The sequence below is a fragment of the Eleginops maclovinus genome, chromosome 3 (genome assembly GCF_036324505.1).
Source record: "Eleginops maclovinus isolate JMC-PN-2008 ecotype Puerto Natales chromosome 3, JC_Emac_rtc_rv5, whole genome shotgun sequence".
In the NCBI taxonomy this organism is placed as follows: Eukaryota; Metazoa; Chordata; class Actinopteri; order Perciformes; family Eleginopidae; genus Eleginops; species Eleginops maclovinus.
The window spans coordinates 2,463,146-2,490,809 of record NC_086351.1 but is presented as its reverse complement, the minus strand read 5'-3'; the positions used below and the strand labels follow the sequence as shown (position 1 = coordinate 2,490,809).

At 43.5% G+C, this 27,664-nt stretch overlaps 1 protein-coding gene across 5 annotated transcripts in view; it reads right to left on the bottom strand.

The window, feature by feature from the left end:
* The window catches only part of sema6cb (semaphorin 6Cb), a 149,994-nt gene that overhangs the window by 115,757 nt on the left and 6,573 nt on the right, over window positions 1-27,664 (bottom strand). For all 5 annotated transcript variants that reach the window (XM_063879382.1, XM_063879383.1, XM_063879381.1 and 2 more), the window contains exon 2: window positions 16,557-16,639. The gene's annotated coding sequence lies outside the window, so the exon portion shown is untranslated. The remainder of the gene's footprint in view (window positions 1-16,556; window positions 16,640-27,664) is intronic.

The following is a 27,664-nucleotide window of genomic DNA, read 5'->3' as shown; positions in this document are numbered from 1 at the left end:
ACGTGACAAAGAGGGGGAGGGAAGAGAGAAAGGTGGGAAGAGGAGACACAAAAAAGACTTGTGCAAGCTAATCCTTGTCTCCTTCGGCGTCTGTCTAATGTGAGAGAAGGCTACTGAGCTGCAGAGATGGGAAGCGTCGCGGGGATTGGACATGTTTGCCATCAGAGCGATGCACAAACAACAACAGGATCCACTCGTACTCTCATCTTCCCCCCCCCCCCTCCTACCTCGTAGCAAAGAGCGTGGGAAACGCTTTCAGAGCATCGAGTGGAGGCGGAAGACTGACCCCGACTTATCGACCGGCGCTCGCAACGCACATCTTCATGCCTGCCGTGGCCACCTGCCAAATACTTCAAAATAGAATCTATTGATTGTGATGAACATATATACATATTCCTCAGCACCAGCACAGAGTGGAAGAGCAAAGGCTATGTTTACATAACACATCTACAGTTATGGGGGTAGGGTAGGGAGTCAACGGGACGTACAGGTGGTCATTTCAAGTCAAACAACAAAAATCTAAAGTTTAGATACAAAACTTTTTTTTTGTCCAAGAAAATTGGTTGAAAAATTGTAAATGATGTGAAATAAAATCACAACCATTTTGATTTACTTTTATAATTTGGAGGGTTTATTTCAGAACTACTGCTCCCACCATACATTGGGCGATCCAAACAGGAAGTGGCAATATTGGCCGTGGAGTCAGTGAGAGTACATTTGATTCTTGAGGTGCTTAGAGTTCGGTGTGATTTTTGAAAAGTCATGTGCATTAAACGGTGATTGCAATATCGATTCATTCCCGTTGAGCTAAGCGGATTATGTCCTAATTGGTGGCTGTCATATAGAGGCGCTGACAGCCCCAATGTTTCTCCTCCGAGCGTCAATCAGCCTTTAATTTATGTGCGCCAACACATCCTGTTGGAGTTTCCCTCCAGCCACGGTAAATGACATGATGCACTGAAGAGGCCTCTTTCTGTGAGCTGACACCGCTGATTTGAATATCAAAACATGATGTAAACCGGTGATTAAAAGCCAATTACAGCGTGCGTCAATGAGAAGGCAATTAAGTGTTTCGGGGGGGGGGGTGGGTTTGGCACGGCGATGACAGGAGGAGCGGAGAACAAAGGGCAGGAGGGATTCAAAAAGGAGAGGAGTGAAGGGTAAAATGAAGGACAGTTGAAAACAAACACTAGAATGGAGCGGGTTCGGGAGACAGCGCTGGGATGAATATAGCGTCGCACAGTCAGACTGCGAACATCCTCTGCCGCAGAGACAGGATTTCTTCCATTCCCGTCACCATGCAGTCATGAATTATGGACTTTGCTTAAAGGCACCATTCAATTAAAAGCCAAATCCACTGGGACCGGGAGCGGGGGTGTTTTATGAAGAACACCTAAAAACAAAGCCACCCACCCTCTTATTTAAATGACTCCATTATAAAGTCTTAAGGCCTCCCTTCTGGCCAAGTTTCAGCTGATTGATCCTGCATTACTTATTTATACACCAGTCGAAAAAAAAAGAAGGTGAAAATAAAAAAAGCCAGGGTAAGAAAGAAATATTCAGGCACGGCGGATGGTACAGCTGCCAGGTTTCTGATCCCCCGCCTGGCGCCCGCAGGAGCAGTCGTGTTTGTCGTGTTGAAATGCAGCGGCGATGTCATGCTGCTCAAGCGGCCTTGAAGCCCTGGGAGACGAGGCTGAGGCTGAACACGCCACTGCTGCACCTCCACACGGTGAACCAATCTTTGTTCCCAACGGGCTCCTCCCCCCCCCGACAGAAAAGAACAAATAGCGAAGAGGCAAGCTAGTGCCGCTTAACCCTGTGCTTTAATTATTGAGAAATGCCTGAAATTGTCAGAACGCAAAACACTCTCCACTCGAGAGGCTTGTTAGAGAGTAATGAAGAGGTTTACAGCGAGAGGGGATCATTTCAGAGAGGTGCACAACCGGGGTGGATCTGTGATGAGAGGATCTATGTCCCTGCTTCTGTCAAGTGAAAGGCCCAGAAGAAAAGATGATTAAACCTTAGTCCAGTCTGTAAATACACCATTCCTTTACAAATTGGCAGTCAACAGTCCCACTATTTGCCTCAATTTGCAACGTCGCTCTAACTCTCTCACTAATTCACACAAATCACCAGCAATCAGCTTGTGCACACAATCAACAGAGACGCATTCCACTCATGCACACACTCTCACAAATATGCAACTGTAATGAAGCACAGTGTCTAAAAGCCGTCCAAGATATGAAGCTCGGGAAAGGGTTTGGCAATAAAGACGGGTGGTTATTTTGAGGAGGAATTCGACAGTGAATCAGTTGGGGCCACTGACCCCGCGAGGGCCAGATGGTCATCGAGTCCAAGTCATTTCACAACAGGCTCTGTACCCAATTTGTTCGGTGTTATTTCCAGAAATAAAAAAGCGGGATTGTTGTACTTTGCATTTCCTCTGTACATGAACTCTCCGCTGTCTTGGCCTCTCTCACAACCCGAGCACAGCAAAACAAAGACGCTTTGCTCCATACGCTGAGAGGAACATCATTCCACATAATTCTGCTCAGAGAAGGGATTAACAGATCAGCTGGCGAGTGTTTATAAGCAGGTACTGGATGCAAGAGTAGGTTTGGTAATTGTCCAGGAACTGATTTAACTGCCTGCTTGCCGCACATGCCAAAACGTGTTATTTATGCCCGACAACAACTGAATACAAGCTTTTCATTTCAATGTTTAATGGAGTGGGCCCACACCTCCATAAAATGGTCTGGCGGTTTTTAGAATCAATAATGCCAAGATTATGCCAACGGAAAGAGACATCAATTTATTTTTGCTGACCAGTGCTGTTAGTGAGTGTTTCATTACCATTTAAACCTTTAGTAAAAACTGGCAGCAAATCACAAACAGTTCCTGTATGATCAAAGTTTTAGGCATCAAAGAAAAACACAAAGATGCTGCTTCCTAAAAGAAAATCCTCAAGCACCTGGAAGTGAACTAGTATCTCAATATACAACATACATATAAAGCTCTTATTTCAAGAATTATACACAGTTGTTGTTCCTAAAGGCTCCTTAAAACAGCTAGGTCTTATACTGGATTTACACTTTCAACATGTTTTTATAGCTTCGGTATAACTATCTGATTTGATACGAGTCCATCGGTTTTACGGTTGCTAGTATCAGCACAATTACAGTAATATCTACCTATGAATCCAGAGAATTCCTATGATTTCCCAGTTCTTTTAAACACTATCTGGTCTAAGATGCTTGTTGCATGTCATCCTAAAGTGTCCCCGTTCTCATGTTCAGCTGATGAATGCATCTTTGTACTAAACTATGAAAGAAATGCCACAGTCTTTGCTTTCCTGTTTTCCTTGCAATCAGGTGAGCAGATCACTGTCAATTGAAAGAATAGTGCTGCCTCTGTAAGAACTCAGTGGAAAAAATATGACCTGTTTATTATCTGGCAGCTGTCCTGACAGCCGGTGGTGGTGAAATTAATGGGTAAGGAACCACAAAACAACAGAAGACAGTTGCATGCAAATGTATGGCTGTACTCTCTCTGTAGCTCATCTGTGCACATTTCCCTCCGAACAATCAGCTCAGCGTTTGATCGTCACCGTCTGCTCTTTGGTGGAACAAGCTTTGATGAGAACAGTGCAGGAACAACAGAGCATGCGAGTTGTTTATGTTGCTCAAGAGGCACATTTCAATTGTTCACTTTGTAACCATTTGGACCGTCATCAGACCCGTACATGTCTCCGATGGATTTTAGTGGAGCAAAAAGAAGCAGGGAGTACGGCGAGGTCACTAAAAGTGGATTTTTGTTCCATTATGCATCATAACAAAAGCCGGGGGTCCCCGCGCTGTTTTGCGGTAAGCTGCTGAGACTGTGGCCAAAATGATTCGGCCACAAGGAAAAATGCTCAGTGCCTGCTGGTTCCAAACCTTACCAACTCTGCATGACCATCCATAAATTCTCTCCTCCTGAGAAGAAGAAGAGGAGATTTCACTTCGAGCTGAAGAGCTCCAGCACGGTTCAGTGCTATTACCATTTGAAAAGGCAGGCGATGAATGAAGTAGCGGGGGGGGGGGGGTACAGCAACCGGCGTGAAGAAAGAGAGGCTGAAGGGGAGGGCGGTAAGAGAGGCTGACTTGTTGAACTTGGCGCATGGATGATTCGTCAACAGAGCACCAGAGCTTTATTCAGGTTTCGCCCTTGAGACGACGCCGGCCCGGTCCGACTCGGCATTATGCTTAGAGAGTGCATCGGAAAATGGGAGAAGAGACCAACCGGTTTTTTAAAAGATAATCCTCCCACTGCTTCAAAGTCAGAAAACGAACTCCCGAGCTGCACTTTTTACAACGCCCCCTGTGATACGAGACAAAATGCCAATAAAAAGTTTGGATCTTAAAAAGACTCCTTTATTGCCACTGTGTCCATTTTCTGAATTATGCATATGGCCTTTGGGTTGGAATAAAGTGATGATTAATTTATGAGATTATGGGGTAGTAGAGTGCCTGGGATGTTAAAACGGGAAGCAGGGCCCAAAGGAATAAGCAAACATATAAGGGTCTGTGGTGGGGGAGCAGTGAGAAAAGTAGCAGGACAGTGATTCAGTTTTATCGTTGGGCTCTGCAAATCAGGACATTGGATTTAAAAAAGGCAATGGAGGTTAACACACTGACTTTTAGCTTTAATGTGGGGGTGTTTACATTGAGATTAGTGGAACAGCTGTTGTGAGATGTTGCTGATATTCGAGGGAATAACATTCAGCACCACGATCATAAAACTTGCAACAAGGCAACCAGGGACTTCTACAACCAAAGCGTGGTTAGTCTGCTGATGTCTGAGGGTTGGGCGCTCAAGACTGTGATAACATTTCCAAACAAAAGTGAACCAACATGACTTTACTTCAATCTGGTTTATTGACTTTATGGTCCATACACACGTTAAAGGGGCTATTAATACCTACAATATCTACACTGTTAGTCTTGTATGCACGTTTTCAATTACAAAAGCTGGGATTCATAATCATAATTTAATCACAGCACAAAAAAAGGACTCTGGCTTCTTGCACTGTGTGTTCTATTTGTTTCTGGACATCTCCAGAAAGACAGTGGACAAAGGAGCGTATGATTTTGGGCGCTCGCTTGCAAGGAAAGTCATCAGACATCCAACACAATCTCTGTATGCAGTCACAGATGTTACATAACCTTACATCATTCACTTGCATCTGAATGAGCTCTTTGAACCGTTGGGTCGTCATGTTCTCGTGTCACCATGCTTCTGCAGTTCTTGGAAATCCAGCAGTGCTGAAGTGAGAAGTGCATGAGAGGGACGCGTCGAGAAATAGACATAGATTCATAGCAGAATTTCATGTTGCATATACTTCACCCACATATACATGAGTGTAGGACTGTGCTAAATATATATTTCCAAACAAACAAACAAACCATTCAAAGACTACTGAATATTTGCTTCATACTAAATATTCAGTATACCTGCAGCCTGGGACATGGAGCAGTAACTACAATAAAGGGCCATTTCCAAACCACCGTCTGTGGATAATGTGTGTCTGAATTGACTCCAGCTCAACGCTAACGACTACAAATGTGTACCTTTGTGAAGCAGAGTAACCCTGCTCGAACTGAGCTAATGGAAAAATAAAACCAGTCCCTCCCCTGCACTGCTCTCTGAGTAACATGTTTGTTTCCACCTGGAGGCAGGTAGGTTACGACACCAGTTTCCACCGGCAGGGTCCAAGTTGGCAACCGTTTCCTCCCTTCTCCATTTTTAGCACAGTTCCACACCCATTCGGAAATGGATGGAGCCACACACACACACACACACACACGTAAATGTAGCCAAGGCATTTCATGGAAGGCTGAAGCTCAAATACTGGGCACAGAGGGTGGAGAGAGTGTGTGTGTACGTGTGTGTGCGTGCGTGTGCTGCAGAATGGAAAGTGATAACAGTTGGTTGGCGTGCAGCAGAGAACGTTTCCCCATCCTTTGGGTTATACTACTACGGATTGATTGCCACTATGCCACCGTTTAGTGACTTCCTTTAAAGCCAAAAATAAGTTTATGACCACCTCGGAATGACAGAGAGGCTTTCTGGAACAGCATGTTTGACAAGAACAGGCCATCAGGCTTTTTGAAGCGATGATTCACTTCTTTTTCCACCGTAGAAAAGGGAAAGACATGGTTTAAGACATTTATACTTTGTGTCAGACATGGGTTTTAATTTAAAAGTCAATTAGCGTTTCCACTTTTTGGAAGGTTAACCACATCTTACTAAAAAAAGTAGAGTATCCAGAATCTTTTTTTTTGTATTCAGTGCATGTTCGTGCAACTTTCGAATGTACAAATTGGACTGCCATACAAGTAATCTCATAAAACCCTACTTGTCCAAGAAGAGTTTAAATAGAGCTGTAACAGAACTTGTCCAGCTCTGCAAACTAAAGCACAAAGACACCACACAAACAAAAGTGTCACGGATTCAGTTTTTACTTCTAAAAAAACGGTTTGTAAATGGCCGCCCATAGGTGTGGCACAAATACATGTTATAGCAGGAAAAAGGTTGCTCACATGCAAACACTTAAATGTCTCGTGACACGCTCTGCTCAGAGAATAAGTGTTGACACCTTGATCCGAGGGGTATTAGCAACCCGTTGTTCTTCATCCCGTGGTGTTGACAGGAGGCTGGGAGCAGAGCGCCGGACGCCACATCGTCCTGCAGCCCGCCTGCTCGACTCAGCAGTGTGAGAGATTTGAAGTTCTGCACTTAGATTGTCAAATCACCATGGAAACCTGCACGGCTGTTTGAGTGGCTTTCGGTTCCAAACATCTCTCTCAGCAGCGGTGGCACTACTTTTCTCACGCTTATGAAAAACCTCAGATTGCACGGCGCTCTCTGATGATCCTCTTTTTTATTTTTTCCCCACCTCCCCCAGCTCAGTGAGGCAATCATCACAGCCCCGCGGTGCGAGAGCGTCTTAGCTATGGCAGATAAAGGCTGGGAGATTGTCAGTAATGACGGGTCCACCAGCGCTGAAACTTCCCAGAGCTGCTTGTTTCAGCAGTAATTACGGGGGGGGGAATGGTGCACCGTGACTGGCTCTAAATAGCTTACCAAGCCTTTTGCTTGTGATGCCATGTCAACCTCCTTTTTTTTTTATCCGCAGTAGGCATGTCAGTCGGGTAAGTAAAAAGGGGACTTAAAAGCTAAACAAAATGTGGGAACAAAGAGGTACAAAGCAGAGCGATGTGGAAGCTGTTCAAGGGGAGGGGAGGAGAGGGAGAGTCTATGAATAGGGATGAGATTGGATCATTGGGGCTCAGTGTTCTCCACTCACAGCTCCTGTTGAAGGAGGTGGAAAGTGAAGAGGTAAGACAGGTGAAAAGGAACAGAAGACAGAAGGAGGAGGAAGATGAGCTCCAAGAGGTGAGAGGAGTGATTGAAAATGACCCAAACCAGGAAGAAAGGACTGAATCCTCTGCTGTACCACAAAGAAGAAAATAATCCATCATCTCACTTCCCCATGCCACTCTCTCTGAAGCTGGCCCTCAGTAATCACCTTGTTCACCCTCTCAGCAGCTTCTTCCTCGCCTCCTGTTCCTGTCCCAACCGTCCTCCCTCATCCCCCTGATCTCCCAGACTCATGTGCTTATGAATAAAGCGCTTAACCTTCCTCTCCGTGGATCAGCAGGTGTATGATGGCGTGGAGAGAAACCCTAAAGGTAGGATCGGCTGCAAAAGAGAGCCGCTTCTTCATCCCCCCGGTTTGGAACAGTGATATGGAGTGCAACGGTGAAGCCCGCTGAGAAGATATGAATCAGGACAAACAAATTTCCAACACCCACACAAATGTTAAGGTCAATATTATTGAAAATGGTGGGAGGGAGCAGGTTTTGGACAGAGAGAGATTTAGTGAAGGTGTCCACCTGTGTCTCCTCCCATAGAGGAGCCATCCATCACGGGTCAGTCACACAGTGCTGAGTTGCAGGCGGAGGCTGGGCATGATAAAGGGTCGCTTAATTCAAGTCTCAGGAGAAAAAAAGGCATCAAGATAATTGCATTCATGGCAAGAGAAGAAAGTAGAAAGCAGGTGGTTATTTATAGGTTCATATGGATATAAATAAACACCTTTACTGCAGAAAGATCCCCACAAGGCTCAGAATGTATTAGCATATATTTAAATGCTATAAATGCCAATTGATGGCATGTTTTACTGTTGCACTGCTGACCCCCCCCCCCTCTCCCCACCTATGAGTACAAAACATGACATACAGACAGCATGCATGGAGAGAGCATCCAGTCCATCAGCTGTTCGATAAGATATCCAAACCATATTCCTATGCAATCTAAAAGCTGAAGAACGAAACAAATTCTGATTATTTTTTTACTGATATGATTCACAATGTTAGGGGGATTTAATCATATCACACTTCTTGTTTTATAAGACGATTTGTACCACACAAATATGTTTCTCAAGTCTGTGAAATACAATCTGTAGGCCTGGATAACAAGAATGAAATTCAAATGCAATTCGAACACATATTTATCAAATATATTCAGGTCCAGCAGTGGCTCAGTCAGTAGGGGCTTGGACTGGGAATCGTAGGGTCGCCGGTTCAAGTCCCCGAACAGACTTGAAATATGGAAAGTGGACTGCTACTTGGAGAGGTCCCAGTTCACCTCCTAGGCCCTGCTGTGGTGCCCTTGAGCAAGGCACCGAACACCTCCAATCCCCCCCTCCCCATTGCTGCACGATAGCTGCCCACTGCTCCTAGTACTAGGATGGGTTAAATGCAGAGGACTAATTTCACTGTGTGTGCTCTGCTGTGTGCATGCATGTGACAAATAAAGAGGGTTTCATCCTCCGATTCTATCTATCAAATATATTCATGCAATTAGAACATTATGCTTGTATGTTATTGGAATTTTGATAGTGATTGGTTATCAAAGTTGGGATTTGATGCTTTTTCTGTTAAATATAATTGGAAACATTAATCTTAAGTTGGTTGATTATTGGATGGACAGAAGAACTCGGAAAGGGCTTTTTTTTGTTTATAGACAATAGATTTCTAAGCATCTTTACATGTTTAAGAACACACAATTAGATTTCAAAATGTTAAGTATCTCATAATGAAAGTGAGATGCCCCCCCCCCCCCCCGGTGCTGTTTGTCTTTGTAGCTCTGTTAAGGTGCTTATCTGTCTTAGTTAAAGTAAAAAAGGGACGACCAATCCCTGTGACAGCAACACCTGCAACAATCAGAAAGAGACATATTGATTCCTTAAATGCAGGGCGCATCAATTTAAGCATCTTAATTTGTCAGCCACCAGCGCCTCGATAAACAAGATCTATTAAACCCATGCTGAGTGCATTTACATCCCGGCAAACAGCTTGCAATTACGCGTTTAAATGGCAATTAATACAGCAATATTCCTTAACGCCCCACCAAGGGAATTGTGAAAACCTCAATTATAACAAAAGCACCTCTCTCAGATAAACAACCTTGTGCGATATTGGCAATAATAACAATCTAACTGGGAGCTAAACTTTTCAAATATGACTGAAAGAAATGATGATGCTGGGTGTTGGAATTGAATCGTTCCAATAAAAACAGGATGGCTCTTTCTGCCGGGGGAAAAAGGTAAAGCCCTTCGCTGCTGTCAATATGACTAATCAGACTGGTTTTGTCCATTATGCCAACAGCTTCTGGTCAATAACCACACTCTGCACCCATAAACCACTGACTCTATGGTCAATACAGTCGGCCTCCTTCACTGCCCTGTGGGGAGGAGATAAGAGCACAGAGAGCCTGGACAGGAAACGCTCAATAATCCGTTGTAAGGCTGCAACCTGTTATTGTCATTATAGATGCGCCTGTTGATTACCCTGTCCATTAATGATCGCGTCTATAAAGTGTCGGGGAATAATGAAAAACGTCCTTTAGCATATCCAGGAGCCCCGATGTGCTTTTTGTTGAACTTGTTTTGATATTCAGTGAAATTTTTGACAAAGAAAATAATTAAAATCTTCACGTTTGAGAAGCGGAAAGTGTTGTAACGCAATGCCTCAATAAGTCTGGAGTTATTAAAATGTATTGATTCCTCATTCCCACTGCAACATGGATTGATGGGGAAAGCAGCTCCAACTCATCTGTTATTAAATGATTAATCATCAGAGTGTTTGCTTCCAAGTTTATTCCGTTTTGCTCCGTTCATCAGACAAAACAAATGGACAATTAAGAGACAAATGAGCAATTCAGAGACGTGTCCTCGAGCACTGGGAATCGTTTGATGGTATACTAGAGGAATAATCAATCAATGGAAACAAGAGATGGTTAATGAAGATCATCCATAGTTCAAGTAGAGCCCTGATTTCATTTCTACTTTTACAAACCATCCCAAAAACTGGAAAAAGCACATCAAAGCTGATTGTTGCTTACAGGCAGTTTGGAACTTTGTTTGCCAGCCGCCGCCGCCGCCGCTCATTGGTTCCAACAAAGTTAACTTTTCCTCTACGGCGCAGAACAGAGTAAGCAGATCTGATTGGACCCCGAGCAAACTGATATCATCTCCAATCCATTTTAAGTAAGCGGCACTAATGACACAAGTTGAGTAGTATGAGATCAAACTCACAGCTGCTCGTCACAAAGCCACGGTTAATGACACAATCCTCCAAAGCCAACTAACCTTCACCAAGGGTTACCTCAGGGTGAAGCTACAAGCGCACTATTGACATCTCACACTCGCACGGTAGAATGTGTGTGTGTGTGATACCATTTCCAAACATCAAGAAGGGGAATAATTTACTGTATAGGCTGATCCAAAATCCCAGGAGTCCTCTTAGAGTAATTACCTTGTTGCATATTAAGATCTATTTGATTAATGGCAGGGTCCAAGCTCAAGGAAATTTGCAATCAGGGCTCATTGTAATCACGGACTCGAGATTAGCGAACCTTTTGAAAGCAATTATGACACTTTGTGAGAGGTAATCACCTTCGTCAAAAAGGCTCCACTGCCCCTTAACAACATTTGAAGACAACCAACAATAAGGACCCTCTTTTTTCAGTGGATCAATTCATATATCGATTGCTTTCAGAACCGATTCTGGAGCTTTTATTCAATCGACATGGTGACTTAGACGAGTTGAATCATGCCTGTGCGTTCAGATTTGATTTAGAAGTCGAGAGTGAAGTGGCATTAATGATTTTAATTACCTTAATTGCCTCTATGAGTTTGTGTCAAAGCAAGTGCTGCAGCAATATAGTATATTAAATCAAAACAGATGAAATTTAAATTCACAACACAAGGTCTGTCCTCAGAAAACATAACCAAAACCATTACATGCTAATTAAGTTCCTGTTAACACTCCACAAAGTACAAGACAGCCAAGTACAGAACATTATGCAAACAAATGAACACAGAATTGTCTTTATCTTGCGTTAACTTTAATATTTAAACTGTAATAATAAGTGTCATCCAAGAGTATAGAGGGATCGCAGGGGGTTTTGTTGAAAAATACAGCATGAGGCGCTAACGTCACTTCCGGAATAAAACTAAGCCCCGCCCACTTTCTGGTGAAAATCCTGCATCAGAGCGAAGCGGAAAATAATAGTGACTTCATATCTTAAAGCTGTCGAGTCATATATTGCACCTCAAACTACAAATAAACCCAGAGGTTTTACTTCCTCTCCAGAAAAGAGGAGAGTAAAAGAAAGGATCAGAAATCTCAGTCTCAGTGTCAGCCTGCTGCCTGCCACTCGTCCCCCGGCAGACCCACCGGACATCCATCCCCTATTTATTCTCCATAAGCTATCTCTGCCGTCTGACCAGACATCTGACCCCATCCTCATATTTCTGGACTCATTATACCTTTCTGACCACCAGAGAGATTGTTTTCTGGCATCACTTTTACATTTTACAGGGAAAATCTGCATTTTGGTTTGGACAAAACAATGGAATCGAATCATCGCCCAAACTAATTTCCATTGAACAGGAGAAATCTGTGGCAAAAATAAAAGTTCTGGGTAGATATTGCAGCACTGATTCTCTAACAAAGACAATATAACGACAGCATCCATATCTTTGAAATCCAGACATCCTGTGAATGGAGCTGAATAATGTTCGATAGATGAAGCCTCGATAAGATTATCCTCACACAAAGGAAGAGGTGAATTCAGACTCTACGGCTCTGTTTCCTCTCACTGAATGAACTTTTTGTTGAAGGTGGAGGAATGTGTCAGACTAATAATCAACCTCTCCCTGCACTGTGGATTTTAGCAGCAGTTTGTCAAACAAATAGTAAAATAAATAAAACTGTTAGTGTTTCAAACATTGTAAACAGAAAGAAACAACTCTAAAGATAGGTTAGCTTTAGTTACTGCCATGAAGTTGGTCAATTTTCTGGCTAAAACAGCTGTCACAAACAGCCGCTGTGACTGCCTTCTGTATAAGGCTCGCTACACTTTTGCAGGTACGGTTGTATTGTTGCTGCCGCTATCATATTGTGAGCACTATCTGTTCCTGCAGTGTTGACCGTGTCCGCTATCCCTGTGAAACTTTAAAAAACCAATGCATGGTCCGGCCTTTCTTCTGTTTTAACCACACCAAGTGCAGAATATTTGTCATGGATTAGGTGTGCCGTTACACCAAAGTACGATGGTGATACTGATGTCCACTGGTGTCTAGTCAGTGCAATGCATGCAAGATTTCTCTGCTCTCCCTTTCACTGCCACGTGATTCATGGTTAATTACGGGAGGACGATTGGGTCAAACTTGCTAGTGTATTTAATTTGCTCATTTTTTTTAATGCATTAAGGTTTGCAGGTTTATCACGAGTGTCAACGCTGAGAGTCTTCGATAAAACAAAGCACATACAGCTTGACACACAGCTCACATCCCCAGCAGGTGATCCTCAGAGTCTCACTAATCAAAAAACCCTTTCATATTAGAGACCATACATTTTTGGTGTCACCTCGGTAATTTCAAAAGAAAAAAGCAGCAGAGCCCCTCAAATTCTTTCCTCGTGGTGGACCTCATTTTACTCCCACCTCCTCAAGTCTCTGTATCCCTGTAACTTTGAAGTCCAGCCAGCAAAGGGCTTTGAAAAAGCCGGCAATCTCCCCACCATGACCATGCAGCGGATTAGCCATCCCTGCAGGACGGAGGGGAAAGAGGACGGAGAGGACTGCAGGAGGCCAGTGTCTGTGCAGGCAGCTCTCCCTCTGGCCAGAGCTGAGGGGGATTAACAAGCTCCTGAGGAAGCAGAGAACAGACCTCCAGGCCCTTTTTTCCCTGAGTTCTGCAGAAACCAATTTACAGCAGAGAACTGAGGGGGGCCACTAAATCTCCCTGTAACCGCCTCCCGCCTCAACTCAAAATCTCTATTTTGTCACTCACAAAATCTGCTTTTGTGGTAGAGTCTCTCCGGATGGTGAATATCAAGAGAGCGTGCATCTACAAAGGGTTTCAGGTTCAAGTTTTGGAACTTAATTGATCAAAAGTAACATTTCAATGGTCACAGGCTGGGGAGAATAAGCAGCTAAGCTCCTAATCTTCCATCAGATTTGATACGATCAGTCACGGTGGAAGTCACCCTGGAAAGTTTCCCCTTGTGGAGGCAAAACAAGAGATTACTCCGCTTTCATCCCCTCTCAGCGCAAATATTTGCCTACACTTTGGGCCGTAAATATTTCATAAACGTTCTGCTCTCAATAAATGTTCAAGCAATGCATTTGCTGGCTCTCAGCCGAGATATAATACAGGGAGAATGTAATGCAGTTGTGTACAGTGTCTAAATGTGTCACTGGAATTGCTCATTCAAAAATCTATAATCCAGTGAGAAGAAAAGGCCTTTTTAGCTTCTTCTTTTGAAAAGCTTAAGTGGATTCAGGGGGTATTTAACCGTGATGTTGGACTTGCTGGCATGTGTCATTGTAGTGCAACTGAGACAAAATATCCACATCTCAGGATACAAAGCAACTGCGCTATCAATAAGTAATGGGAACGTATCAGCATTGAGGAGGCTGGAACAATAGGCCTCGATTGAAAAAGAAAAAGGCATATCCATACACTGCTGCCTCCCCATCAGTGCTTTTCAAGTAATGGGGTCTCCTCTCTTATCGGTGACTGAAAGGAGCTTGAGTACTTTGCCCTTCATCCCTTTGTTGTTACTGAGTCTCTTGTGGAAATGGGAGATTGGGCCGTGGGCGTGGGTGTGTGCGGAGGAACTAGGCAGCCGCGCAGGCACATCAGACTTGAGCGGTCTTAATAAAGCTTCCCTCTATCCGCCCCCGAGATCTCCTCACCCCAATTATACGCCTGACACCTCCACCATCCTCCCATCTCCTCCCGTTTCTCACAGCCCCCCCACAACGCCATGCAGTTCCCAGCTCTGATCATGGCTCTTCCTTTGCCGCGCTCAAAGCCCCAGAGGCCTGTAGAATATCGGGCTGCTGTTGGCTTTGTCTCACAGCCTGCTTCCTGAATTTTTATTAAGGACGAGTGCCTTGACAAAAGATCTCTACTGTTCCATCGCGGTGTCTCTTACCCAAACAATCAGACCACCCAGTCCAACCAAGGGTCTTCACTTTGTAACATTTAATCAGGCTTTCTCTTGTAGAGATTCACAACCGATTCAAACCTTTCATTTGTCATCGCACCAAATGAAAAAACAACACACTCACACTCGGGTGCAAACCTGTAGTGACATGCCTACGAAAGCTCCTCTGAAACACTTCAGGCGATCAGGTCTGACAACTCTTCTACTGTGATCATCAAATCAACTCCTGTCGTGCCCATAGAAGCGTGGGAACAAATATGTGTACAAATCATTATGTCAAGTGACAGAAAACAAGTCAGCAGTTTGAGGTAATTGACTATTGTTTGAGATATATTATTAAAAACCAGCTTCAATTTTTAGGTGCTCTCAATTTTCCATGACAGTTACCTTGACTAGTGGTTTGCATAAGACATTCTGGGCTTTTGTAAAACCCTTATGGCCACTAGTTGCTGACCTACAATTTAATTGACTTGGAGAGAAGTGAATGATCATAAGATTAAGCTGTACCCTGTAGAGATACACACACTGGACCCTGAATAAGTTGTCGTCTGCAACAACAATCAGAACATTTTGGACCAAAACAAACCAAATTAGATCCGCCAGAAAAGGTTAATCAACTTCTCTGCTGAGATAACGCCAAAGAAATGTCCCTGCCTGCCTCGTACCAACACGTCCTGCAGAATATATCAGAACCCAGTACTGCCACTCCTGCTGTGACATCGTGCCTTGATTCCTTTCCTGCTTTTACCTTCAGATGCATTCAAGGTCAAAGCAGACCTGCATCTGGCCAGCCATCTGTTTCCAGCCATCCCGCGAGGCTTCCTGTCAGCGACGCTCCTTGCCCCCGTCCTCTACTGTCCACATTCGCGCTCGCTGGGGAAATGCCCGGCCAGACGCGATAGCCTCTCAGCAATGCTACAAGTTTCAACGCAGACATTTCGCCTTCGTCTAGACGGAGAACTTCACAACACAGGTGTGGACGCCGTATTTGTAATTTGCCAATGTACTCACAGATCAATCAGTCAATTGCATATGGCACCTTTTATATTTAGATATTTAAGAAAAGAGAGAAGGATCGATATGCATCAGGTAGCATAACGGACATTTTGCAGTAGAATGACAATGTAGAGAAGCAGGCAGACAACTCTAAACAACAAACTACCTGCTGCTCAGAGACACTCATTGCACATGAAACCAGTTTGTTCCGGATAGAAATTGCAATAGCGTTTCAAAGCCTAAAGCTCCTGAGAACCTGGCCTCTATAATATGAAATGATCCTGAAATAACGAGCAAAAATTAAAGTTCAACTTCATCAAAGATACACCGCTAGGTATTACTCATAAAAGACTTTAATAAAATTGAACCGATCTGATCCATCTGTGGTTTGATAAGATTTGATTGACAGTCACACAACCCCAGTTCTCATCAGATTCATCAACTGTCATCAATGGATCCTCGCCAACTGTAATCAGGGAGGATCTCGGAGAGGAAGACAAATACAGAAGAATTTCATGTGGAGTAACCACAACTGTTCCAACTGGCAGCCCATTGTGTTTTCAGTGAACCCTGCTGCACCTACTGTAGTGAAAGTACTCTTTGCATAATGAGAAGTGACCACAATTCTCCCTTTCTTTGCAATGCATTTGTTATATAATGCATGAGCTGACTTTGGATGGAGGAAAACTAGAAAAGTGTGCCAAATACTGAAAAGCTAATCCCTGACTTTTGATTGGAATAAGTAGAAAAGTAATTGAGTAGATTTAAAAAGCTTCTTCAGTGGCAGATTGTCCAAAAAGCATGCATTAATGAAGTGTCCTCTGCGGATGCCTCCTGAAAGCACGCCATGATTTGGATGTAATGTGACAATCTAAATAGTGCATTAAAAAGATTGGTAAACAGAGAGTCAGTCGCCCCAAATCTAATCTTCTTCAATATTTTAAAATCAGACAAGATCCACTTGAGACAGAAACAGCATTTGTACTGTACCTTAGCTTTCAAACTGTGATCCACCAAGCAGGTAAGAACAGCCGGGCGGTGCAGGCTGGTTGAGACAGCAGCTGTCAGAGTATCTGTGAAGGAGAAATAATTCATTGTTACATCTCTCTCTATTAGAGGCAGGACAACTCCCACTGATGCAAACGGAGTCTTTATGAGCAATCATGTTGAATCCTTCTCCAAGAGTCATATCGACAAACCTTTATTACAGGTTTCAAACGGCAAAATCTGACATAGAAATTTGGCTTTGAACTCCACAGGTGAGACACGGTTGGTGATGTTTGTAAGGTGTAATACCAAATCCAAGGAGCCAAATCTGAAGATGACATCTAAAGTCACAACCTGCTCCGTTATTCTGCTCCCAGGAACCTGTCCTCACCTTTCCAGTTCTCAAAACTCTAACTAAGTTTCATGATGGACACATTTCCTCTGCAAGCTGAGTGACTCGCTCACTGGGCTCGATAAGCAATTGTCTCAGCTTTTGAAGAAGCCGTCCGCCGAACATATAGCAAATGCATTTCATTTCCTGCTCCATAAAGTCACCGCTGATTAGTTTTCAACTGAACATTAAGCATCAAAAAATGCAATCAGAGGTTTAATCTCACACCAAATCTCAGAGGGGTTTATGTGCAGAATGAAAATGGTGAAAACCATCACAAAAGGCACATTTTTTTACACTGTAATTTGAGAGATTCATTAACTAAGCCATTGTTCTGGAAAATATGTCTTTCTGTGCAGCTTATCCCTACACCTGGAGATAGCTGTTCATAATCCTCTATTAAGCCTGGAACTTTATTTAAAAAAGACGGGTAGACTCATGCAGAATAAATGTGTCATACACGTCAAGACTGCAAAAAAAAACAGAGGAGCGATCGGAGCGTATTGAGACGGGAACACCGGTAACGACGTGGGTTCCTCAACTAACACTTTAACGGGGTGAAACCGCATGGCACCACAATTTGAGATGCAAGTTTGGTTACACATTGAACTGTTCAATTAGAAATCTACACCTCAAAATAGTATGCCGGGTAAAGCTTTTGCTAATAGCTAGCCACGTAGCAGAACGGTTTCTTAATTTCTGTACTGCACAGCCAGGAAGAGAAAACAAAGGCTGGAAATGAACCAGAATAACTTGCAACCAAGACAGAAGCTGTGTCGAATATTTAGCCGTTTTTGGTTTCTAAAAAAATCTGCCACTGTTTTTGCCAGTAGTTCTGGCACAAGCAACTTACTGTGTCACCTCAGCAGAAAACATGTGTGATTAAACGCCCACTTTTCCACAACCACAGAGCTGTGGTCAGTGTATTGTGTTCACAACCATCTTAAGACATACTGTTGTGACAGAAAACAATGTCAAAGTTGCTGGCATATCATATATGGTGCTGGAGTTCTGCCTATTGTTTCAGAAAACACAATTAGGAATCGTAGGCTTTTTTTATTTTAGTCATGCAGCCTAGAGTACTTTGAAATGAACGACCCAGTTGGATCCTGACTTGCACAAAGAGTAATTCTGACAAATGATGATGATGGAAGTTTTGACCTCCAGCCCAGCACATTTCAAGAAGCAGAGCCTGGGAGAATTTGCAGAGGCAGCATCTTCTGGATTATTAAGCACACCAGCTGGCTGCCACATGCTGAAGATGGTTCAGTTAAGGTTAGGATAAAGCCAGCTCCCATGCTTATCCTCCTGCTTCATGCTCTCAAGTTCTCTCTGTCTGGACAAAAGGATAGCTAGCCATGAATAGAAAATACTGCTTCTGTGTCAATATCCCATACAGGGTAGTGCCATACCTTAAGGCATACTGTATGGTTATCACTTCTTTTTTCAGCGGTATAGAGAGAAATGTTGATGGACACAGATGTTGTTCACATCAGCTTTGAGCTTGCATTGCTGCTTGGGAAAAAAAACACATCAAACAGGCAGATAAGGCTTTGTGCAAAACAAATTCCAGCGCAGGATCAACAAAAGGTTCCAGACTATCTCGAAAAGCACTTAAAGTTCCCAGACTACAAATTGCCCCTAAATGCATCCCGATCAATTTAGTAGAGTGGGTTAGTGCTTTATAGCGGGACCAGGAAAGGGGTTTCAGTGACGCAGATCAGCTGGCCATCTGCTCGTACGAAGTCAACATGTCTTCCGTCATCGTCCACTCACAATTTAGAAAACTGGGGACGGTTAAACACATGGAAACTACGGACTCTGCAAACCTCAGAAGACAAAACAATTATGTGACGAATAGTGCCAAAACAAATCCAAGTTGCGTCTTTTATTTCACACAAAAGGGAGGGAAAACTCCCCTAACCCTGCTGAATGTTGAACAAAAGAAGAGTGAAAAAGGAGGAATGGTGCAGCAAAAGCTTGGACTCAGCTCCAGATGAAATACATAAACACTATCCTTCATATAAATAACTCTAAAACCACAACTGAGTCAATGCTCGGCCTCTGAACCTTTCGGATGGGTGTTTGTTTTGGTCGGTTGTTTGCACGAGCTACATCAAATCCTTAGGCTACATAATCTGCAGAACTCTTCATTGATGCATCGACTCTTCAGAGCCTCACACTTGTGGCATGACTCTTCTATTGATTCAGTAAATGGATACAAGATGGTGAGACAGGAGATGATACCGCAACCCTCTCTGGTTATGTCAGCCCCCATTAGCAACGAGAGAATAGACAACATGTGTTCACAGGAATGCAGGGCAGGAATGATTAGCCCTGTGTCGAGCAGCACTAGCTAACAGTTTATTTGAAGGTACTAAAGAAGGAGCTGGGTTGTGTTTGCATGTTAAATGGAGGGTTAGCGCGACTCACTCACTCACACACACTTCTCCAGCCTGTTAATACCAGCCTTGCAGCAGTTTGATTAATCAACTGAGCCCACTGTAGGAAGATTTAGTTGTTCATTATCCCAGATCAAAACTCCAGGGTGCCTTATCTGGTCTGAGGATCAGCATCGGAAGCTTGTTGAGATCCTTCGAAGCTCAGATCATTACGATACATACACTTCTTGCTTGGTACCTTTCCTATTAGCACTAAACTGTTTGTTTTTATAGTCATCCTTCAGTAGACAGTCATTTCTGAGGCCAGAGGAATATTAGCTGGTTGATACTTTACTGGTAATGTAAACTATGTTTTCTGAATAGTTTTTCCTAGAGTTTCTTTTTTGTTTAGTCACTCAATAGATCAAATTGGTCTCAGGCCTTTTCTTGGACTGAAAACAAGATACTGCAGTGCGGCAAAGTTGCAAAGTTCAAAATATGCTATACGCTACGAAGTTAGCTTTCAAAGCTTGGGGACATATAATGTTGGCTTTGTTTTGGATTCAAGCGAGACGGTTTGGATCAGATTTGTCTTTATCCAGGGATCTTATGGAAAGAAAGCCTCTGAAGTGTAATGCATCTTCAAGCTGGAAAAAGTCAGCCTCAAATACCCCTCCAGTTCTCCATTTCAGTCCTGTGACCTTTTTTTCTAGATTACTTGAGGAGATCTGAGGCATTTTAATGTCACCCTGGCATTGCAGACACTGGATAAGGACACACTTTTTATTCATAATTACGTTGTCCTTTGGAAACTCATCAAAATCAGACCCATATGAGCCCTAGATCTGCTGCTCAAATATCACAATATGTCAGCAAATCTGGAAAAAAGTCGAGCAATATTGAGAAAACACAATCCTTTATGAGTTAGCGGCTGGCTTACTGGCAAAAAGGGGAAACAATTACTCTGGAAGAAGACAATTAAGTTAAAGTTCAATGCTCTATAAATTCATGGGGAGCGATAAATATTAATATCAAGGCTAAATGACTTATTGTTTGAACACATTGTATTTCAACTTTATCATTAATAACTGCATTTTATCCTCTTTATTTCTGACACTTAAGGCCTTTAGTGTGCTATATTCCTGCGTTTATATTCCTGCTGTCTTATTAGTGGAATTGGTTTCAAAGAAAACCCCAGCTTAGAGCCTAATACCAACTGGGAATGATCACACTGAATTCATTAAAGTGACCACTGAGACAGGAAAATAGCAACATTGCAGTCGGATAGAAGAAGAGCTTGTAAACGAACAGATTGGCTGCAGTATTAAAGGCAGGATTTGGTGGAAACAAAGAGGGAGCGCACCTCAAATGTTTGTCGCCTTCTGTCACCACTTTGATTTTCCATCACAAATACAGATGTGTGTTATCGTGTCTCCATTTTCACAGAAATATACTATTGGTTTCTTAAATTATTATTAAAACCCATCGATCTCAACCACTATTGCTTCACTGCCGGTATTGGTTTGCTCTAGGTTGGCTACGCTGTAAACGCATACCTCTCTCATGTAATTGTTCCAGTCGATCACACACACAGTTCACGCTAGCACCATTTGACGGAGGACGTTTCCCAGCACCAGGAGTATATGAAGCGACCAAGTTAAAGCGTGAGTGTACTATAGTCCGTATTTAAAGGACTAAGCTGAACTACAAAGTCGGCCTATTATCTATCATGGATATTTAAATGGACTTTGGGTAATGTTTACATCACTGGCCTTTGTTTTTAATTCAAATACAGCCACTGTTAAAACCCGAATGACCTGTATGGTGACTGATTGTAATTGATGCAGGACTGTTATTACGGATGCAAATGATGGTCAAAACTGCACAAATAACACACTGCCTGCATGAGAAAGAGATGGGCCCTCAGCTTTAAGCCTGTAAAACACCTATTGGTTGGTTTATATAATGGCCAGAGGAACCGTGGGAGTGACTTCAACCAAGAAGAGCACATCAACAGCCAGTGATCGTCTGGCAGACAGCCCCCACCGCTGCCCTTTCCTCCGCTCAGCTGTCTATTAAAAGGAAAACATGTGGTCGAGTGTCTTGTTTCAGAGAAAGTGAAAACACACACCCGCTGAGGTGCGCGGTGGAGCGGTGAGTCGGGCATGTTGTGACTCAGAGTGTCCTCCCCTAACTCTGTATCGCCACACGGGGTAGGGGTAAGTGACATGACCCCCTCCCTAGCGTCACCGGGCAGCGCCACCCCTCCCCTTGACTCCCACTGGAGAAAATCAATCAGTATTCAGGTCATGCCACAGGGACGCCCCCACCCCTAAACACATGAACTCTGATCCCTCCAGGGGTCTCCTCAGAGAGCGTGACAGGGATTTGTCTGTGTCTGCTACTTGTCCGACGCTAACAAAGTCCTCGTGCTGAGGAAGGGGGGGGGACGCGACCTGACCCTGTCCACCTTCGACACCATAAATCCAGCTGAGGAGTTCAAGGTGGCCTGACCTGCATCCGACCCCGTCTCTGGAAACACAAGCTCCAGCTGAGCCTTGTCCCCCCCCCCCCCCTCAATGCACCACAGCGGAATAAAACAGTGTGTGTTCTTGTTGTCCCGGGTGCAGCCAACAACACACTTTACTCAAGCATATGTCCTCCTTCACCTAACGCTGTGACATCCGAACGGTTGGGAATCCTTGTTTCTGTCATGGGAAGTGCTCGAGGGGGCAGAATTAGCATAGTGTTATTACTTGGGGGGGGGAGGGGGTGCGGAAGATCCAGACTCCAAGGATCAAGACATAACCCATAATTTGCCATTGTGTTTCCCTATACAATTGACAGTCGGTCTATGATATGGGAGATAAATGTCGGAATTCAGGCTGTTAGTTTAACTGATGGTGCATTCAGGATGATAATAACCACGGTCTTGCACACAGGGAGTCTGATGAGCAGCCTCGCAGTAGCTCTTCACTACCTCGCCCCCCCCCCCCGCTCCGTGGGGTATTATCATGCTAATCTAAAAAAGAGGAGAATGAGGGAATATAATGGGAAGCGGGGACCTCTGGAAGCGCGAGGACACAAAAGAAGGGTATATTCACCCGGCTCTGTCTGAGCAAAGCAGGGGTGACAAATGGACACGGACATTATGCTGGCTTGTTAATTAAAAGAACACAGCCTAATTAAAAAGATCTTCCCGGTGAATGGACCGCCGCGTCCCAGCGACTGACCTGTGTCCGCCGCACATGTCGGGCTCGGAGCAGTCAGTCTCTCTGTCTTTCACACATTTCATTTTCACATCAGAGGGGCTTTGACAGTGGAGCGCGCTGCAGGAAGTGCGCCAGATCACGGTGGGGGGGGGTTGGTCGGTGCTGGTGCCGGTTGAATGATTCATGATTTCCATTAGACAGTCAATGAAACTCGCACAAGAGATTTGATTAAATGTAATTCCCACATTTCTTTTTCTGACATGCCAGTGATGCAGACACTCGAGTTTAATGAGGAACTGTGATGCTTTCAAACAAGTAAAAGCTTGATTTGGTGCGGGACAACACAAAGAATGTACTATTTATGACGTTTGGGAGTCACCATCTGTGTTTGACTGGTGGATAAAGGCTTTCCCTCGACACCACAAAGCTCTGTGTGCCATTTATGATGTTTGACATATTTCTGGGTATTTAAATTGTAGCTAACCTAATTTTGTCCGTCCTTAGACATTACACTACCTTTAACCAACTCAACATTTCCCTGAAACATCCCAAACATATGAAACTGACATTCATGGCAGAGTTCTTGAGTTGCTATAGATTTTGAAAAAGGGACAACAGCGAGTGTTTGTTTGCTCATTGACTTTTTCAACGTGATGCATCCTCCAGCAAAAAAAGTTAGTGTGAGAAAAACTTTGCCCACAGCCGAGAGGAGCACACTGTGAAGGCTGTGGGTAACTTTTTAATATATCGGACTACATGCACCATAGAGCAGCTGGACTCGGAGCTGCTGTCTCACTCAGAGGGGAATCTGACGCATTATGCCGGGCTATAAGGAGGAACGATCGTCCACGGATAAGATCCAAAATTAATGGCCGTAGACTGTGCTTCATTACCATCATCTATATATATCATACGAGACCAGAGGGAGATTGGTTTTGGGATATTGTATAGTAATAATGTGGCATAACTCTGATCTTTCCCTGGTTTTAAAGTAAAATCACATCTTTTTCTGAACTCAGATGCTTGTAGCTGTTCTATTAATTGGCCTTTTCCCCCAATTAGTGACTGTTTATCAATAAATGTTACTACTCTACCAGACTTTTGACGCAATATCTTTATAAAAGTGTAGGCTACTTGGTCAGCAACAGAGCTGCACAGCTAATCAAAATTGAATCAATATCTCAGTACGACTGGTGCAACATTCAATCTGAAGGTGCCACAGTATTTATTAGTGGCAGAAACGTGTAAATATCACGTGTGGGGACGCAGAGATACCCCGGCTCACAAACTGTATCCTTCAGACTTAATTAAACATCTTTATTTGGTATGAAAGAAATACACAATACTAGTTTAAGTATATATATCAATGGTAATGATGCAGGAACAAGCAATCCCTTTTAATCGTACCGGCATCCAAAACGTCAACATCGTCATCCTTTCCGTCAGATCGTGCAGCCTGAGTCAGCCTTTCTTCCGGTCTTTCCGTCATGCAAACAATGCAAAGTTGTAAAATCCTCCCATGAACAGCTGTGCAGTGTGTGTGTGGGTCTGACAGCCTTCAAACTGGACTTCCTGACATTTCAATCCTCTTGGCACCTGTAGCAACAGGCCCTCACTACTGAAGACCTGCTGCAGGGCCACTGTCAGCCTCAGCCTCAGAGTGGAAATGTGAGCGTAGGCCCCCTCATTACTTTCCCCCAGCAACCTGTCTCCCAGTTGTGACATCAAAGTAATAGCGTGGTTGGGGGGGGTGGTGGGGGCTTTGTTTACCTCGAGTTGCTTTTCATACCGTCAGTCACCAGAAAGAGTCCCTCGGGGAGAAGAGGGACGGTGGAGGAAGGAAAGCCATGAAGAGGGGATCAAACAGCGGATTCCCGGACCCGGGAAGAGACACGTGTGACGGGGTCGGAGGTGATTCGTTGCGTGTGTGCTGCTCGGTGGATATAAGTTTACAGCCTCGGAGTGAATTAATGAACATGTTTACCAGCCCTGAGCAGACACACACACACACACACAACCTCTCCATCAATAACAGATTACCATGTTGATGATCCGATATGGAAACTCTCTGTTTATCACAACACAACAACTGAAGCACACGGACAATGAAACCTCCAGGAGCTTCAAATTCGACACTAAAATGGTTCACCTGCAGAGGCTTTGTTACCAACCACATTCACAACAACAGAACTCCATCAAAATCCATTATGGAAAAGTTCAGAGCAGGTCATTTCTAAGGCATTTTTTTCCAAACAGGTGCATGACAATGGTTATATTGCGTATCATCCCCTCAAAGGGTTACATGCGTTGGAACGATAAGTGGATTTACAGATTAGTCAATAGACAAACTAATTAGTAAAATAAAGAGATAATAAGTAATAATTGCTTATTCAGTTTCCAGTTGTTCAGCTTCTCCCATGTGAGGATTTATATCAGTTGAAATAAGACCAAACAACACGTTTTATGTGACCATTGTGATGAATATTTACACCAATTCTTAAGCGGATAATAAAAACACTTAGCATTGTAAATGATCAACAGTTTAACCGTGGTCATATTGTTCATAACAGTTTAAAAACATATAAATAAAAGCAGACCAAAAGCAGCTCGTCACTAAACTGGCAATAGGCGGTCCATCCCTAAAAGGTCAGTCGATGAACTGGGAACTGGCTTCCTGTGTTATTCTCTGAAGCTGTCGATATATATGGATTAGTGAATTGGTTTGTGGTTTGTTTGGTACACTAACCTAGCACCTCCCTGCCCCCAGAGCACAAATCTGATCAGTTAGCTGTTGATAATCTGATATTGGGGGTCAGCCATTAGTAAAGTAAATTAAAAAAACATCAAAATAATCTTTTTTTTTTTTTGTTGTTTTAACTTTAGTCTTCTTTGCATCAAAGCTGAGGTCAAAAAAGACTCCTGACACATCTTTAAAAAATCCATAATTGGTTCCTGATAAGCATGCATCCTCTCTGATTCTCTCTCACACACACAGCTGCAGGGGTGAGTCAACACACGGTTAATAAACTGACACACACTCTCTCTCTCGCTCTAGTACAGGGCACGGTACAGATGGGGGAGGTGTGTTTTACTCACCCTGGACGGCTGCCCAGTTAGGATTCATATGACACTCACTGAAACCCCCCCGATAAACCCCCACACTCTCGCCCCAAAGAGTGCTTTTAAAAATAGCCTCGATTTGGTGGAAACCAGCCTGGAGTTCTCAGAAACGGAGGAAAATGACCAAGCTAAGTGTAGGCGGCGGGCAGACTTATCTTACACCATGTCCGAGCCAAATATCCACTGCACATATGGTGACCACTAAAATATAGATAAATAATAGCGTGGCAGCTTAACAAAGATTATATATACCGCCAGAAAACCAACCCCTGAATGCATCACCTATAGGTAAAACACTTCTCACACAAGCAGGGAGTTAAATCTTAAAAGAAAAAGCACTGCTGCATATTCTAAATTTAACACATGCCAGACTTAAGCGCTCGGGGTATGCTGAGTGTTGTTTGCAGAAAATCAGCCGCAATTCATATCTGCAGAGCACAGGGTGCATGCATAAGAAATCGGATAAAGAGCCTTAGGGAGAAGGAGAGCTGGGAATCCAATCCGGGTTCCCAAAACCATCAATGAACGTTTCACCTGAGCACAGTTGCAGACTGTAACTTCATGCGGTAAATTCAAAGTGCATACACCGATGGGACTTGGTCAACTTTTCAAAGAACAAGGTCAAGCGGCTCGGCTATTTTGGGAAAGTATGGAAATGAGATGCGGTCGGGTCCCTCTGTGAAGGTATGCATGTCACACTCCACGGCTGAGGGGAGAGCCACTTTCGTTTTCAAAAGACGTTGAAATAACTCTTTGGGGAAGAAAAAAGAAAAAAAACTAGGCATATTTTCTCTTGAACACTTAGATAAATTAAATATGTGAATGCCTGTCACCCTGTGAGCGTGTGCAGAGTAGCAATGGGACATGATGGGACATTACTGTGTGAAGGCTTTGGATGAAGAGGACAGGAACAAAACAAAAAAAATGGCTTATCTTCGCGTTTTAATTTCCTGCTTCATTTCACGTTTCAGGACCATAAAAATTCTCATTTCGAAAAACTCCAATAAGCAACAATGAGACACGATCATAACTCAGAACTACTAAGCAGCAGCAGACCCCCACCCCCCCCACCCCTACCCTTATCCAGTCAGCCTAATTGCTTTAGCCAAGATGTGACAAGCCAGACAATTGCTGTGCAACGGATCATCAAGAGAAGCCTCAAAAAAGAAATCTGATTTTCAAGCCCTCAACATCACTCTGCCAAAAACTCTTAAACCACATTGCTCTGCATCCCGCTCTGTTCTGGAGCTCCAGATTAGGGACACTTTCCAACTTAAACACTGAAGACACTTCTTAAAAAGACTAAGCACTGTGTTGAATCAGTGCGGTGCAAATCTGCTGCACTTCACTAGGAAACACATCATAACAGCGACGCTCATTATCATCGTATATTTGTCTTCACTGAACGTGATACCTGATCAAACTGAAGCAACTGGCGAGTCACTTCATTTGGATTAATTGACTATGAAGTCAGTTGTCTATGAAATGTGGAAAATGGTCTAAACTTCCAATCACAAGTTCCTATATTTCAAGATCAAGCCATTAATGAAAGAAATATGAGCGATTAATGGATCATAAAATATTAGTGGATTTGTTTTCTGTCAATTCAAGAAAACAATTAAATCCATTATGTGTTAAAGTGCAAAGTCAATCAAAAACAGGACATTTTTGACAGCAATTTTTACATTTAGTGGACTAAAAACTGACAGTCTGGTCTGAACTCGCCGATCGTTTGAAGTGCTGTTCATTTACGCTCGCCTTCCAGTCCTAATACACACAGCCTTTGCAAGATTACCTGCTTTTAAACCTCATAAAGCAAGTTTCCTTATCTAAAAAATGCACAAAGCAGAAACTGAGGTGTGCAGCTGAGTTCTAAAGCAAAGCTACGTTAAAAAAAACCCTGGTGGAGAACTCTGTCCAACCCACTAGCATTTTTAACAACATGCAAACGAACGGTGTAAATCTAAGTCGTGCCAAGATAGACGCGGCTGACGGCAGATTCTCGCG